This window comes from Electrophorus electricus, chromosome 21 (assembly GCF_041902795.1).
Source record: "Electrophorus electricus isolate QZ-2024a chromosome 21, ASM4190279v1, whole genome shotgun sequence".
Classification (NCBI taxonomy): domain Eukaryota; kingdom Metazoa; phylum Chordata; class Actinopteri; order Gymnotiformes; family Gymnotidae; genus Electrophorus; species Electrophorus electricus.
In genome coordinates this window covers 12,042,345-12,058,168 of record NC_137517.1, presented here as the reverse complement: position 1 = coordinate 12,058,168, position 15,824 = coordinate 12,042,345, and the positions used below count along the sequence as shown (strand labels likewise).

The following is a 15,824-nucleotide window of genomic DNA, read 5'->3' as shown; positions in this document are numbered from 1 at the left end:
GTATTCGTAGTCCTGTTGATTCAAGGTCCATAACATGGGGCAGAGTCCAGGGGTGTCCAGGGGTCAGGCAGAAGTCGAAAACCAGAAAGACAAAACCATAACTGAACCACTTGGTATGCAAAATAAGGTTGGCAATACTTCATGACGTGAGTGTGAGGGAGGGGAGCTTAAGTAAGGGAGCAGTGATGAGAGAAACAATGATCAGGTGTGTGCTAGTATTCCAGTAAACCAGATTGGAGGCATGTGTGGGAAGAGGTAGGCGTGGCAGTGCAGGGCTGAGCGTGATTCCTGGGGTTTGTAACACTCTGTCTCTCTGTGATGATCTTAGCTCATGTCTGGGCAGCTACAGGAGAGTGTGAGAGAAAGTCAGCTCCTGAAACAACGCCTGAGATACACAGAGGCCTTTACACATCCTACATACCAGATCCAAGGTACACTCTGCACTGTGGGACTGATGGGGTCTTTCATTTTTGTCAAACTACTCTTGCTAAGTTATTTTCAAAGTGAAAAACCAAATATAGATGTAACATATATCTATAACAACCTTGTAACCTGCTGCTAAAGATTTTTCTTATTTTAATACCCTGTACATAATTGTTTGCATTATAACTATTAAAAATGCTGTTGACAAAAATATAAGAAGCTCCTGATGTGGTTTTATCAGCAGTGGAGAAGCATATGTTGGAGATTCATCAACTGAAACCAACACTGCTGGGGACCATCAGGAGGACCCAGGACCTGTACAGACATCTGCAGGGCGCTGAGCGAGGTGCACACACCAGTTCTACAACACGAGGACACAATCCAGAATTAGCCAAGCTATCCTCATTTACTAAAAATGTTCTCTTGCGGAACCTGAAAAATCATGTCTTCCATTTCCACTTGAGAGTAGATGAAGATGGTGGTGAGTGTAATGATTTAATGAAGGTGTAACAAATGACTTCAGCAGAAAGATAATGACTTAATAGAATTTGTACAGTTACACCTGCAAGGTGTTTTAAGTGGCACCATTTAATGAAAGGTTGTCAGAAAACAGATGCACATTACAGAAATGACTGGAGGTGTGGAAGGTATACTTTTAATAACCTCTTTACCGTTGCTCATCGTTGTTTTGTTGTTTTGTGCTGTGTAATCATGTCACATTAATGCACTCTTGTTCATCTTGCTCTCGTAGCTTCAGTAAAGAAGGACCATTCTGGGAGGGACAGTGGCAGTGTGTGCAAGAGCAGCTTCAGATCAGTGATCAAAGCGTCGGTCTGCTGCTCAGATCCTGCCCAGCCCTGCCTCTCCTCCAGGGCCCATGTTCATGGCCTCCACGTCCTGGTTCCACGTGAGATCTATGACACGCTGCTGGAACAGATGTGTGAGGGGAGGGGTCTGATCAGTCATGCAAGCGAACTGATCCAGCATCGCCTGCAGACCCAAGGCCGACATCACATGCAGGTCCACGTGAGCCCAAGCACGCGACACACAGATTCAATTGGTTAATCGTCACATTTCATGGATAATTTTCACTGAGCTGATTTTCCTATTTCAAATGGACCATTTGTCACTGATTGTGAGGATTATTGAAGGATAAAGAGGCCTAGCGGAGGGCGAGTGGGGAATATTCATCCTTCATGTCTGTTTCAGTCAGTGGACCAGAACCTGCTCAGAAGCCTCTTAAACATCATCAATGTCACTCAGACAACTCTAGAAGAGGCCAGTAAACTGTTGACATCTTCATCAGATGTCTCTAAAGAACAGAACCACGACGGAGAAAGAGATGATGTAGGAGTTATTTACCACTTTTTGCATCTTTCATAAGTACCACACCAGTAAGAAGTGAAATTCATTTAGCTGTTAGCTAAGTCTATTTACTGGAAGAACTTCATATTGGACTAAATTATGTTTTTTTGATTGACACATACGAATAATATGATTATTTTGGATTTTTGCACATTTGTAAATTATTTATTTATTTATTTTTCTTTAGTTCTGCCATCCTCAAAACCTCAAAATGAAGAACAAGCTGAAGAAACCAAAAGTGGAGAAATCATATAAGATGAATAAGATGCTTTCAAAACACTACGGCGATTCAAACATTGAGCAACACTGACATTAAAATGATCTCCTGTGATTATTTTCTCTGTGATGGTCATATTCCACCCCTCTATCATCCATCAGTCTGTGCACCATCATACATTCACTCTTTCATTGTTGTTGTTTTTAGTAATTAAAATAAAATAAGTGTTGAAATAAAACTACATTCTGAGTATAGATTTTTTTCAAACTTATTGATGATTCTTCATTATGATTTAATTTTTTTACACCCTTACATACTAATAATTAAAAATTGGACAATTCCATGCAACATTTATTTATTAGAATGAATTTTGAATGTCCAAAAATAATAGCATTCTGCAGCAGTCAAGACAAACTTGCAAAAAGTCAGCAAGTTTATTTCTTTTAAAGATCCTTAAGAGACTCAAAATTATGCAAGTACAACAAAACTGTGCAAGTATAAAAGCAATGTAAGAAAAATAAATAAATTTAGCTAAATCAAAATAAATTCAACAATACCTCTTGATAGTTTTTCCTCATGTGAAACGCTTCTACATCACTACATCAGGGTTTCATCAAGTTGTAGCTACTATAATGGTTTGCTAAATGAGTAGAAATTAAATAATTTTCACACATCAGGGACGTTTATTGCTACGCTAAATTCAGTATCATAAGTATCAAAGTGATCACAAGTCATAGTTAGAAACCACAATGAGGAAATAGTTTATTTTATCCCTCTTACAACTGGGTTTAGGCTACAATTTATTATGTAGTGATTTAGATACAGTAAAATAAACAAGTGATAATATCAGGAGGGAAGCTTAAGCCTGACCAAGTATGTCTGGTTTAGTAAATGTGACTGTGTAGACCCGTAATATATTATTATTATTGTTATTATTATTATTATTATTATTATTATTATTATTATTATTATTATTATTATTAATTTAATTACCATCAAAGCAACTGCTTGGCATGTTTAAAAAGTATCTAGAATGCTAGTAAAGCTCTTCATTTGCTTGCCCACGTCTTTGCACAAAACACGTGTTCTTTTCATTCATAAAATAACAAAATATGCAAGCAAATGGATGTTACTCCTGTAGCAGGGGTGAATAAGGGACAAGACCCTCCTTTCTTAGAGTCCACAGTTTCTGTTTGAAGAATGAAGAGTTAATGTCTTTGAGTGACAGCAATCCTCACCAAGGTGTGAAGGGGGAAGGGGAGGCGAAGCTATCAAATGACTTCACAACCAATGTCCAAGCACGAGCGGCGTGATTGGCAGCTGTTTCAACAAATAGAGGACGCTTAGATGAATACGCAGACACCTCACCTGCCTTATTTGTTTACCCACTACGTGAGTTTGAAATATGCGCACTGCTTTGTGTTCTAAGCCAGATGAAGTGTAGCACATGCGAGTGAAGCTGTTTGGCAAAACTGATACAGTAATCCATATTGTTTTTACTTAACTTGATTACCAATACTAAGGGACATCATGGAAAGGAACAGGCTTATTCTAGCGGAAGTTTATGTGGAGTTCTTTGGGTGCAGTTATAAGATGGAAGCTGAGAGACGGTTCAGTGGCTTCTAGCATGGATTAGCTTCAATGTTTGCATTGCAAAGGACTGGATATTTCCATTCACTGCTGAAAATATTCACAATCCTCCTACAAAATGTAAGTATACATGAGAAAGCATACTATTTCTTTACAGTATTACAGCACTATCCCAGCATAATCATTTAACATAATAACAATGAAGAATTTAATATTGTCTTTTAATAAGTGCATTGTACATTGAGCATTGTTGTGATGTTTTAGCAAAAAGAATATTGCACACTCAATGTATAGTGACTGACGACTTTGTGTGCATTTAGATGTCTAGGACACCTACTAGAAAATGCTGTGCAGCTACTTGGTAATTTCATGTATATACTCAAGTGTTCAATTTATTAGACAAGACCCTGGTGAATCAGAATATGTAGAGCATGACTGAAAATGAATCTCCAGCATCAAAATACACATTCTAAACCCGCAAAATAAAAGTCATTTTGGTTTTTTTGACATGTTCTTCTGTATTAGAGGAGCTCAACTAGAAAATAAATGAGGGGTAAATAAGTCTGGATGTGAATGACTGTCATGTCCCAAGTGTTTACATCAATGTGACTCCTGAATCATTGTACTATGTGTACAATTTCTGATAACTAGTATTAAAGTGATCAAGTACAAATCATTTGAAAACTTAAATCACTTAAAACTGGAGGTGCATGTACAGGCTAAGTATCCACTTCCAGACTTATTCAAACATTGACCAACTCTGACATTAAAATGATCTCCTGTCATTATTTTCTCTACGATGTTCATATTCCACCCCTCTATCACCCATCAGTCTGTGCACCATCATACATTCACTCTTTCATTGTTGTTGTTCGTAGTAATTAAAATAAATACCTGTTGAAATAAAACTACATCTGGAATGTTAGTCTCTTCAGCCTTTATTGTCTATTATAAGTAGAGCTGGGTGATTAAAACTAGATGTCTTCAGACTCATGGATGATTCTCGATTATGATTATATATATATATATATATATATATATATATATATATATATATATATATATCCTTATGTAATAATTCTAAGAAAATGTATTATTAATTTTTAGTTATATCCATTCAAAAATACCTTTATTGATGTTTTTTGCTCATGTGAACTGTCACTACACTGTGCATCATTACATCAGGATTATAGCTACTATAACAGTTTATTAATTAGAATAAATTAAATCATTTTCACAAATCAGATGTTTATATACACAAACCACAACAAAGAAACAGTCTACTATTTCACCCTAAACACCCTCCTACTACTGGGTGCAGGCTACAATCTCTTATGTAGTGATTTAGATACAGTAAACTAAAATATGTAATAATAACACTAGGGAAGCTTAAAAGTGAAGGAACTGAACCAGTTAGGAAGACAAGCAAGACTGGTGTTAATAAGAAATGTTTTACCAGCCAAAGCATGTGCTTTTGTGAATATAAGGATGTGTATTTCACAGTGCAGGGTGAGGTAATAAAATGATATTGTACGCAGAAGAATATGGATGGTTGGCTTCAGCATAAAGCCTCAGAAGGCTTCTTTGACAGGCCTCTAGGGGCCTCAGTTGAGGGATCCTTGGTTCAAGGATGGGACATCCCAGCCCAGCACCGGAAGAAAGAATATGGGCATCTGGTGCTATGAAAAAGGATCACCAGAAGAAGCAATATGGGCACCTGGCGGTAGGAAATAAGATCGCCTTTTTAAGAAAAATAGAAGTAGTTTAGGTTGAACATAATGATACCAAGAACCAGTTGGTGTAAGTATTGAATATCAATTTGCATATATTGAATAATGTATGATTTGAACATAATAGTGTAAACCTGGAAAAGTATTATAAATGTCACGGGACGCCCCCCCCCCACACACACACAAGTCACATGGTACGGCCTGCCGTGTGCAGGGGGTTTAATGTTTGTAACCACGCCCTTTGTAATTGTATGCACCTGTATGGGGCTTAATGTCTTGTCTCTTTTGTCTATTTAAATCTCTGATAGTGTGTGTACTGTGTTGGTCATTGTTAGTCTGCTGTTAAATGTAAAATGCGTATGTAATCTTCGTTCAATGTTACTAGTGTCTGTGTTTTGTTACGTGTATGAGTCATGTCTTTCCTTCATGTTGTATATGAGTGCCACTATTGTTGTTTGTGTCTTTTGTTAATAAACGCGTCACTTCATCGAGGGACTCTGTGCATCCTGCTCCACGCCCATCAGCACTCAGGCCAGCAGATTCGTTACAATAAAAAAATTTAAATGGTTATGTAAGTGTCCTTGAAGAAAAAATATAAAGGTCATGCCCACGTGACACTGTTAGACATTCTCCGGACAATGCCTCGTTTGTAACATTGAATTTAGGAAAATCTATGAACACCATTAATTGGTGGCTGTACCACAGGGATCAATTGGATTGACTGGCAACGGACCCACGCCGTCAGCAGGACAAAGCACCAGCTGACGGACAACCCAAAGCTGCACTGTTCTGTGGGTCTGAATCCACACGCGCACTACCAAAGGTACTTAAATCCCTGTTAAAACATTCTGCATAGGTGGTATTCAGACCTGGTCCACAGAGCTTTGTAGTCAGGTTTTGGGGGTCTTAAGGGTGCAGACTGGGAATTGAAGGAGTGAGAATTGTTTGCTAAAAATATAAAATAACAAAAAATGGAGTAACAGTTAGAAAATCAACCGGTAAAAGTGAAAATAGTTTCACAAAAACTTACTGTAAAGGGAAATAGTGAAAAAAAAAAACAGTTGAATAAAGAAAGATAAAGTAAAGAAAAATGTGCAGTGAATAAAGAGAATAAAGAGAAATAAATAGAGCTCCGGAGAAAAAAAGCGCTCAAGAGATGAATGTTAACAGGTATGTTTGTTCCAGTTGTTTCTGTATAAATGTGACCACAACAAGTGAAGTAAAGAAAATGTGCAGAATAAAGAGAATAAAAGAATAAAAGAGAATAATGAGAATAAAATAATAAAAGAATAAAAAGAGAATAAAGAGATTAAAAGAATAAAGAGAAGAATAGTAGATCTCGTGAGTAAAGCAGCACTAAGAGAAAAGTGTTAAATGTTTTGTCTGTAAAAACTGTGTTTGTGTTGATGTGGCCATCGCGAGTTAACAGATTATCAACAATGACGTATTGTACGACGCATACCAGCATAACAGTTTTTTCTGGGTTATAATTAAGATTATTTTGGTTTGGTCGTTTAACAAAGGAAGTGAATGGATATGCAGACAGATCTGTCTAAACGTCATTAATAATATCTCATTATAAAATGCGTGCATGCAAAACATATAGACATTGTTTTAGTAATAAATATAAAGTAAATGATAGAGGTATCGTATATAAAACTGGTAACAGTTAAAGCAGTAGCGAGCATACATATGATGGACATTTTAAAATAGCAGCAATAGGAGAAGAGTAAAGTTAAAATATACAGGATAAGAAATTTAACCAGAGCGAGTGGCGGTTAATAGTATTTTTGGAACAGTGAATATCTAATTTACCCAAGTAAGTTCTGGCTAAATCAATATTCAATAATCAATAAGCAGTTAAATCTAACAAAATAACTTAGAATCAAGTGAATAGATTTGCGACTAAAATAATCACATGGATAGCAATTTGTTAAATGAGATGCAGGGAGTGCAAATGCATTTTTGGCTTGAGAAAATATATAGAAACTCTGCAGGTGTGGCGTGTCGGAAATCGCTAGACTTAATAAATGTTAAATTGTATCGGCTGACTAAGTGACATAAATTGGATGAATAAGGAATAAGGAGGATTTGGAAAAGGGCTCTGTTGGCTGCAGTTGTTGTTTAGCCAAGTGCCTGTAAGAGCAACAGTTGGAGTGGAGCGGTTGCCATGGGGACCGTTTGAACCACCGCCAGCGCTGGATGATGGGAGGCGGTGTGTAGGGTTAAAGATTTGAATAATGACAGACAAGAGACAGGTTTACTGGGATAGAGGGCTGGCTACGTCCATATTGGTGAACAGAATTAACTCATTGAGCTCAGAGAATTGGAGGCAGACACCTGTGCAGAAAGCTACAACTGTAAGAAAAAAAGTATTACTGTGATGAATTCCACAGTGTGTCCTGATTATTTTTATTGTACAGGAGGAAAAATGTGGGAAATTTCACAAGGAAATGTTGTAGGATTTGGATTATGGATTACACTGAACCTGTTATATTTCAACTTTTAACAATACCCATTATTTTGACAACTCCAATGGAACTTTTGTAGAACAAGACCTGGTTAATCATGCACGTCTCATGCAGAAATATGATGGTGTCGTAATTCCGGATGCTCATTGGGTATGTGGGGGTAAGAGTCATGTTGATTGTGTCATTTCCTATGGTTCCTGTACCTGAAGCTGTACTTCCCACACAACGATGCTTATCATTGTGTTCAGCAACGTGAGGCACCGAAGGGTAGTTTGGATGATAAAGTATCATTGATGCTATTGGAGTTCATAGGGGGGCTTCGGATTAATTTAAGGCTAGAAATCAAATTGCTGCGGGATCTGAATCAATTCTCTGGTGGTTTACTATAAACAAAACTATTGATTGGATAAATTACATATACTATAATCAGCATCATTTTAATAATTATACTGAACAGCAGTGGCGGTGCAATTGGAAGCTATGTCATTAATGACCTGGCAAAATCGTATAGCTCTGGATAAGTTTTTGGCCGAGAGGGGAGGTGTATGTGTTCTGTTCGGAGAATCCTGCTGTAATTTTATTCCAAATAACAGTATTAACATAATTTATAAACTGAAGTAACTGTATAACCTAAGATATTTGTGTGATAATATAAGAAACCTTCGCCATGCCCAATGGATGTTGGCCACATAAGTAAGAAAAGAATGTTACAGGGCACGCAGTTAAATTCAATAGTTCATATTAGAAATAATAAACTAAAGCCACAACATTGTTAACATTTATATAAAACAATGACACATTAAATAGAGACAGCGGGACAATAGTGCATGACAAAGTCATGAAAGGGGGGAATGAGGTGATCAAATGTTTTGGGGAAAAGGAAAGGCCAAACGTTAATCTGTATTTTCATGAGGCGATCTGTGATCTAATTAAAATAGGCTTTGAAGCTCCCTGTCACACGTGCAGAGTGGTGCAAGACTGTCTGAAAGCATAAAGATGAATAATGTTTCTGGGGAATCTTAAGGTCAGAGACCTTTTTGAGTCTATATGTGCAAAACAGAGGCTCTGATGCAGGTGGTTTCAAGGCCTCTGTATAAGTCTAAGGCAGATCACACTGGATTGTTCCCATGAGAAATAAATTCATTAGTGTTGGAAAAGATCTGTTTTTAAAAGACTAGAAAGCTTCCATAAACTGTAAAATATGGTCTTTAGCACTTTTCTTATAGATGATTTCAGTCTTACATCAAATAGTGAATTCCACTACATGCACAATGCTACATTTTCAGGGTGGGTGTGGCCTGGGATGATGGGAAGGTGGAGCCCAGTGTCATATCTTTTCATGGGGACCAAAATCCCTGACGGCGCCCCTGAGTCAGCTTCAAAAGCTTCCACAACCAGCATTGCTCTAAGGGATTATTAAGAGTACACCACCCACTTTAATTAAGAGAACACCACCCATTTTAATTAAGAGTACACAACCCACTTTAATTAAGGGAACACCACCCACTTTAATGAAGAGTACACATAATTCAGCCTCTTTATAACTGAGTGAATCTTAGCTCAACCAGCTGGAGTTTTGGACACACTATTTTGTCATCGATAAGATTTTATTGTGGTCCATTTTCCTGTTGAAGAGACTCTTGGTCAGAGTCAGATGGCTCAAACATGGAGCTAAACCACACTGATCCTGCCAGCTGTTTCTCTCACGCAGCAAGCAGGATCAATGTGGTTTAGCCCAATGTCTGAGCCATCTCTCACTAACACTGGGATGTTTACATTGCCAGGGAGACACCACTATTAAACATTATGTGAACAATATGAATGTAAACATGTCACTAACATCTACACATGTGCACACAAACATATACCTGTAGGGCACTATGCTTGTTCTCATCCTAATACCTTTTCACTTATGAGGTCATACTGACCTCAGCATGCAGAAACAACAGGCGATGACCCAGGTGTTCATTAATGCAAACCACAGGCTTTATAAAGCTAGGAGCCCCTCCCCTCTTTCTGTCCACAAATATCACACACCACAAGGCAGACGAGCACTGCTGGGCATATACAGTGCCTGGCCAAAAAAAAGGTCACACACTCTAAAATTTCGTTGGACCGCCTTTAGCTTTGATTATGGCATGCATTCACTGTGGCATTGTGTCCACAAGCTTCTGCAATGTCACAACATTTATTTCTGTCCAGAGTTGCATTAATTTTTCCCCAAGATCTTGTATAGATGATGGGAGATTTGGACTACTGCACAAAGTCTTCTCCAGCACATCCCAAAGATTCTCAGTGGGGTTCAGGTCTGGACTCTGTGGTGGCCAATCCATGTGTGAAAATGATGTCTCATGCTCCCTGAACCACTCTCTCACAATTTGAGCCTGATTAATCCTGGAATTGTCATCTTGGAATTGCCGTGCCGTCAGGGAAGAAAAAATCCATTGATGGAATACCCTGGTCGTTCAGTATATTCAGGTAGTCAGCTGACCTTATTCTTTGGGCACATAACATTGCTGATCCTAGACCTGACCAACGGCAGCAACCCCAGATCATAGCATTGCCCCCACAGGTTTGTACAGTAAGCACTAGGCATGATGGGTGCATCACTTCAGCCATCTCTTTTCTTACCCTGATGCGCCCATCACTCTGGAAGAGAGTAAATGTGGACTCATCAGACCACATTACCTTCTTCCATTGCTCCAGAGTCCGATCTTTTTGCTCCCTAGCAAATTGAAGCCATTTTTGCCGGTTAGCCTGACTGATAAGTGGTTTTCTTAAGGCTAAACAGCTGTTTAGTCCCAATCCCCTGAGATCCCTTCATATTGTGCACGTGGAAATACTCTTACTTTCACTATTAAACATATCCCCGAGTTCTACTGTTGTTTTCATATGATTTGATTTCGGCACACCTATTAACTGTGTAAGGTTGTGATCATACACATATATGAGGATATTACCTGTGAAAGGTTGTGATCATACACATATATGAGGATAGTACCTGTGAAAGGTTGTGATCATACACATATAAGGATATTACCTGTGTAAGGTTGTGATCTTACACATATATGAGGATATTACCTGTGTAAGGATGCGATTATACACATATATGAGGATATTACCTGTGAAAGGATATTACCTGTGACATCTAGTTTTAATCACCCAGCTCTACTTATAGTAGACAATAAAGGCTGAAGAGACTAACATTCCAGATGTAGTTTTATTTCAACAGTTATTTATTTTAATTACTAGGAACAACAACAATGAAAGAGTGAATGTATGATGGTGCACAGACTGATGGGTGATAGAGGGGTGGAATATGAACATCGTAGAGAAAATAATCACAGGAGATCATTTTAATGTCAGTGTTGGTCAATGTTTGAATAAGTCTAGAAGTCGATGCTTAGCCTGTACATGCACCTCCAGTTTTAAGTGATTTAAGTTTTAAAACGATTTGTACTTGTTCACTTTAATACTAGTTATCAGAAATTGTACACCTAGTACAATGATTCAGGAGTCACATTGATGTAAAGACTTGGGACATGACAGTCATTCACATCCAGACTTATTTATCCCTCATTTAGGTTCTATTTGAGCTCCTCTAATACAGAAGAACATGTCAAAAAACAAAACAAAATGACTTTTATTTTGGGGGTTTATAATGTGTATTTTGATGCTGGAGATTCATTTTCAGTCATGCTCGACATATCCTGATTCACCAGGGTCTTGTCTAATAAATTGAACACTTGAGTATATACATGAAATGACCAAGTAGCTGCACAATATTTTCTACTGGGTGTCCTAGACATCTAAATGCACACAAAGTCATCAGTCACTATACATTGAGTGTGCAATATTCTTTTTGCTAAAACATCACAACAATGCTCAATGTACAATGCACTTATTAAAAGACAATATTAAATTCTTCATTGTTATTATGTTAAATGATTATGCTGGGATAGTGCTGTAATACTGTAAAGAAATAGTATGCTTTCTCATGTATACTTACATTTTGTAGGAGGATTGTGAATATTTTCAGCAGTGAATGGAAATATCCAGTCCTTTGCAATGCAAACATTGAAGCTAATCCATGCTAGAAGCCACTGAACCGTCTCTCAGCTTCCATCTTATAACTGCACCCAAAGAACTCCACATAAACTTCAGCTAAAATAAGCCTGTTCCTTTACATGATGTCCCTTAGTATTGGTAATCAAATTAAGTAAAAACAATATGGATTACTGTATCAGTTTTGCCAAACAGCTTCACTCGCATGTGCTACACTTCATCTGGCTTAGAACACAAAGCAGTGCGCATATTTCAAACTCACGTAGTGGGTAAACAAATAAGGCAGGTGAGGTGTCTGCGTATTCATCTAAGCGTCCTCTATTTGTTGAAACAGCTGCCAATCACGCCGCTCGTGCTTGGACATTGGTTGTGAAGTCATTTGATAGCTTCGCCTCCCCTTCCCCCTTCACACCTTGGTGAGGATTGCTGTCACTCAAAGACATTAACTCTTCATTCTTCAAACAGAATCTGTGGACTCTAAGAAAGGAGGGTCTTGTCCCTTATTCACCCCTGCTACAGGAGTAACATCCATTTGCTTGCATATTTTGTTATTTTATGAATGAAAAGAACACGTGTTTTGTGCAAAGACGTGAGCAAGCAAATGAAGAGCTTTACTAGCATTCTAGATACTTTTTAAACATGCCAAGCAATTGCTTTGATGGTAATTAAATTAATAATAACAATAATAATAATAATAATATATTACGGGTCTACACAGTCACATTTACTAAACCAGACATACTTGGTCAGGCTTAAGCTTCCCTCCTGATATTATCACTTGTTTATTTTACTGTATCTAAATCACTACATAATAAATTGTAGCCTAAACCCAGTTGTAAGAGGGATAAAAAAGACTATTTCCTCATTGTGGTTTATAACTATGACTTGTGATCACTTTGATACTTATGATACTGAATTTAGCGTAGCAATAAACGTCCCTGATGTGTGAAAATTATTTAATTTCTACTCATTTAGCAAACTATTATAGTAGCTATAACTTTGAGACTGCAAAACCCTGATTTAGTGATGTAGAAGCGTTTCACATGAGGAAAAACTATCAAGAGGTATTGTTGAATTTATTTTGATTTAGCTAAATTTATTTATTTTTCCTACATTGCTTTTATACTTGCACAGTTTTGTTGTACTTGCATAATTTTGAGTCTCTTAAGGATCTTTAAAAGAAATAAACTTGCTGACTTTTTGCAAGTTTGTCTTGACTGCTGCAGAATGCTATTATTTTTGGACATTCAAAATTCATTCTAATAAATAAATGTTGCATGGAATTGTCCAATTTTTAATTATTAGTATGTAAGGGTGTAAAAAAATTAAATCATAATGAAGAATCATCAATAAGTTTGAAAAAAATCTATACTCAGAATGTAGTTTTATTTCAACACTTATTTTATTTTAATTACTAAAAACAACAACAATGAAAGAGTGAATGTATGATGGTGCACAGACTGATGGATGATAGAGGGGTGGAATATGACCATCACAGAGAAAATAATCACAGGAGATCATTTTAATGTCAGTGTTGCTCAACGTTTGAATCGCCGTAGTGTTTTGACAGCCTTTGAAAGCATCTTATTCATCTTATATGATTTCTCTAGTTTTGGTTTCTTCAGCTGGTTCTGCATTTTGAGGTTTTCATGATGGCAGAACTAAAGAAAAATAAATAAATAAATAATTTACAAATGTGCAAAAATCCAAAATAATCATATTATTCGTATGTGTCAATCAAAAAAACATAATTTAGTCCAATATGAAGTTCTTCCAGTAAATAGACTTAGCTAACAGCTAAATGAATTTCACTTCTTACTGGTGTGGTACTTATGAAAGATGCAAAAAGTGGTAAATAACTCCTACTCTGTCGTGGTTCTGTTCTTTAGAGACATCTGATAAAGATGTCAACAGTTTACTGGCCTCTTCTAGAGTTGTCTGAGTGACATTGATGATGTATAAGAGGCTTCTGAGCAGGTTCTGGTCCACTGGCTGAAACAGACATGAAGGATTAATATTTCCCACTCGCCCTCCGCTGGGCCTCTTTATCCTTCAATAATCCTCACAGTCAGTGACAAATGGTCCATTTGAAATAGGAAAATCAGCTCAGTGAAAATTATCCATGAAATGTGACGATTAACCAATTGAATCTGTGTGTCGCGTGCTTGGGCTCACGTGGACCTGCATGTGATGTCGGCCGTGGGTCTGCAGGCGTTGCTGGATCAGTTCACTCGCGCGACTGATCAGACCCCTCCCCTCACACATCTGTTCCAGCAGCGTGTCATAGTTCTCACGTGGAACCAGGACGTGGAGGCCATGAACATGGGCCCTGGAGGAGAGGCAGGGCTGGGCAGGATCTGAGCAGCAGATCAACGCTTTGATCACTGATCTGAAGCTGCTCTTGCACACACTGCCACTGTTCCTCCCAGAATGGTCCTTCTTTACTGAAGCTACGAGAGCAAGATGAACAAGAGTGCATTAATGTGACATGAATACACAACACAAAACAACAAAACAACGATGTGTAACGGTAAAGAGGTTATTAAAAGTATACCTTCCACACCTCCAGTCATTTCTGTAATGTGCATCTGTTTTCTGACAACCTTTCATTAAATGGTGCCACTTAAAACACCTTGCAGGTGTAACTGTACAAATTCTATTAAGTCATTATCTTTCTGCTGAAGTCATTTGTTACACCTTCATTAAATCATTACACTCACCACCATCTTCATCTACTCTCAAGTGGAAATGGAAGACGTGATTTTTCAGGTTCCGCAAGTGAACATTTTTAGTAAATGAGGATAGCTTGGCTAATTCTGGATTGTGTCCCCGTGTTGTAGAACTGGTGTTTGCACCTCGCTCAGCGGCCTGCAGATGTCTGTACAGGTCCTGGGTCCTCCTGATAGTCTCCAGCAGTGGTGGTTTCAGTTCATGAATCTCCAACATATGCTGCTCCACTGCTGATAAAACCACATCAGGAGCTTCTTATATTTTTGTCAACAGCATTTTTAATAGTTATAATGCAAACAATTATGTACAGGGTATTAAAATAAGAAAAATCTTTAGCAGCAGGTTACAAGGTTGTTATAGATATATGTTACATCTATATTTGGTTTTTCACTTTGAAAATAACTTAGCAAGAGTAGTTTGACAAAAATGAAAGACCCCATCAGTCCCACAGTGCAGAGTGTACCTTGGATCTGGTATGTAGGATGTGTGAAGGCCTCTGTGTATCTCAGGCGTTGTTTCAGGAGCTGACTTTCTCTCACACTCTCCTGTAGCTGCCCAGACATGAGCTAAGATCATCACAGAGAGACAGAGTGTTACAAACCCCAGGAATCACGCTCAGCCCTGCACTGCCACGCCTACCTCTTCCCACACACGCCTCCAATCTGGTTTACTGGAATACTAGCACACACCTGATCATTGTTTCTCTCATCACTGCTCCCTTACTTAAGCTCCCCTCCCTCACACTCACGTCATGAAGTATTGCCAACCTTATTTTGCATACCAAGTGGTTCAGTTATGGTTTTGTCTTTCTGGTTTTCGACTTCTGCCTGACCCCTGGACACCCCTGGACTCTGCCCCATGTTATGGACCTTGAATCAACAGGACTACGAATACCTGCCTGACCCCTCTGATCTGTTTGATTTCACTATAAAACCTCTTGCAATTGGATCCTCTTCCTTGTATGTGTGTGTGCCATCATAAACACAGAGAAACCAGTAGTTAGAAATAATGACTCCAAACAAGGATCAGAGCCCTTATACTGAAATAATCAGAAATGTCTTATGTTGGGTAAATTATATTATACATTTTATTGTCTAGGACAGCACTAGTTGCATCACTTCCCTTTCTAAACCTTAGTTTAGCTCCTTAGTCTGAATATAAACATGAACAAAGTAAATAAACATCAAATTCAGAGTGTGAGATTCAATAGAGTCAATTCAACTTAAGGAACCA

The 15,824-nt window shown here is 37.9% G+C and overlaps 1 protein-coding gene across 1 annotated transcript in view; it reads left to right on the top strand.

The window, feature by feature from the left end:
• LOC145652998 (uncharacterized) overlaps positions 1–15,824 on the top strand; it is a 29,804-nt gene that overhangs the window by 2,393 nt on the left and 11,587 nt on the right. The window lies entirely within an intron of this gene.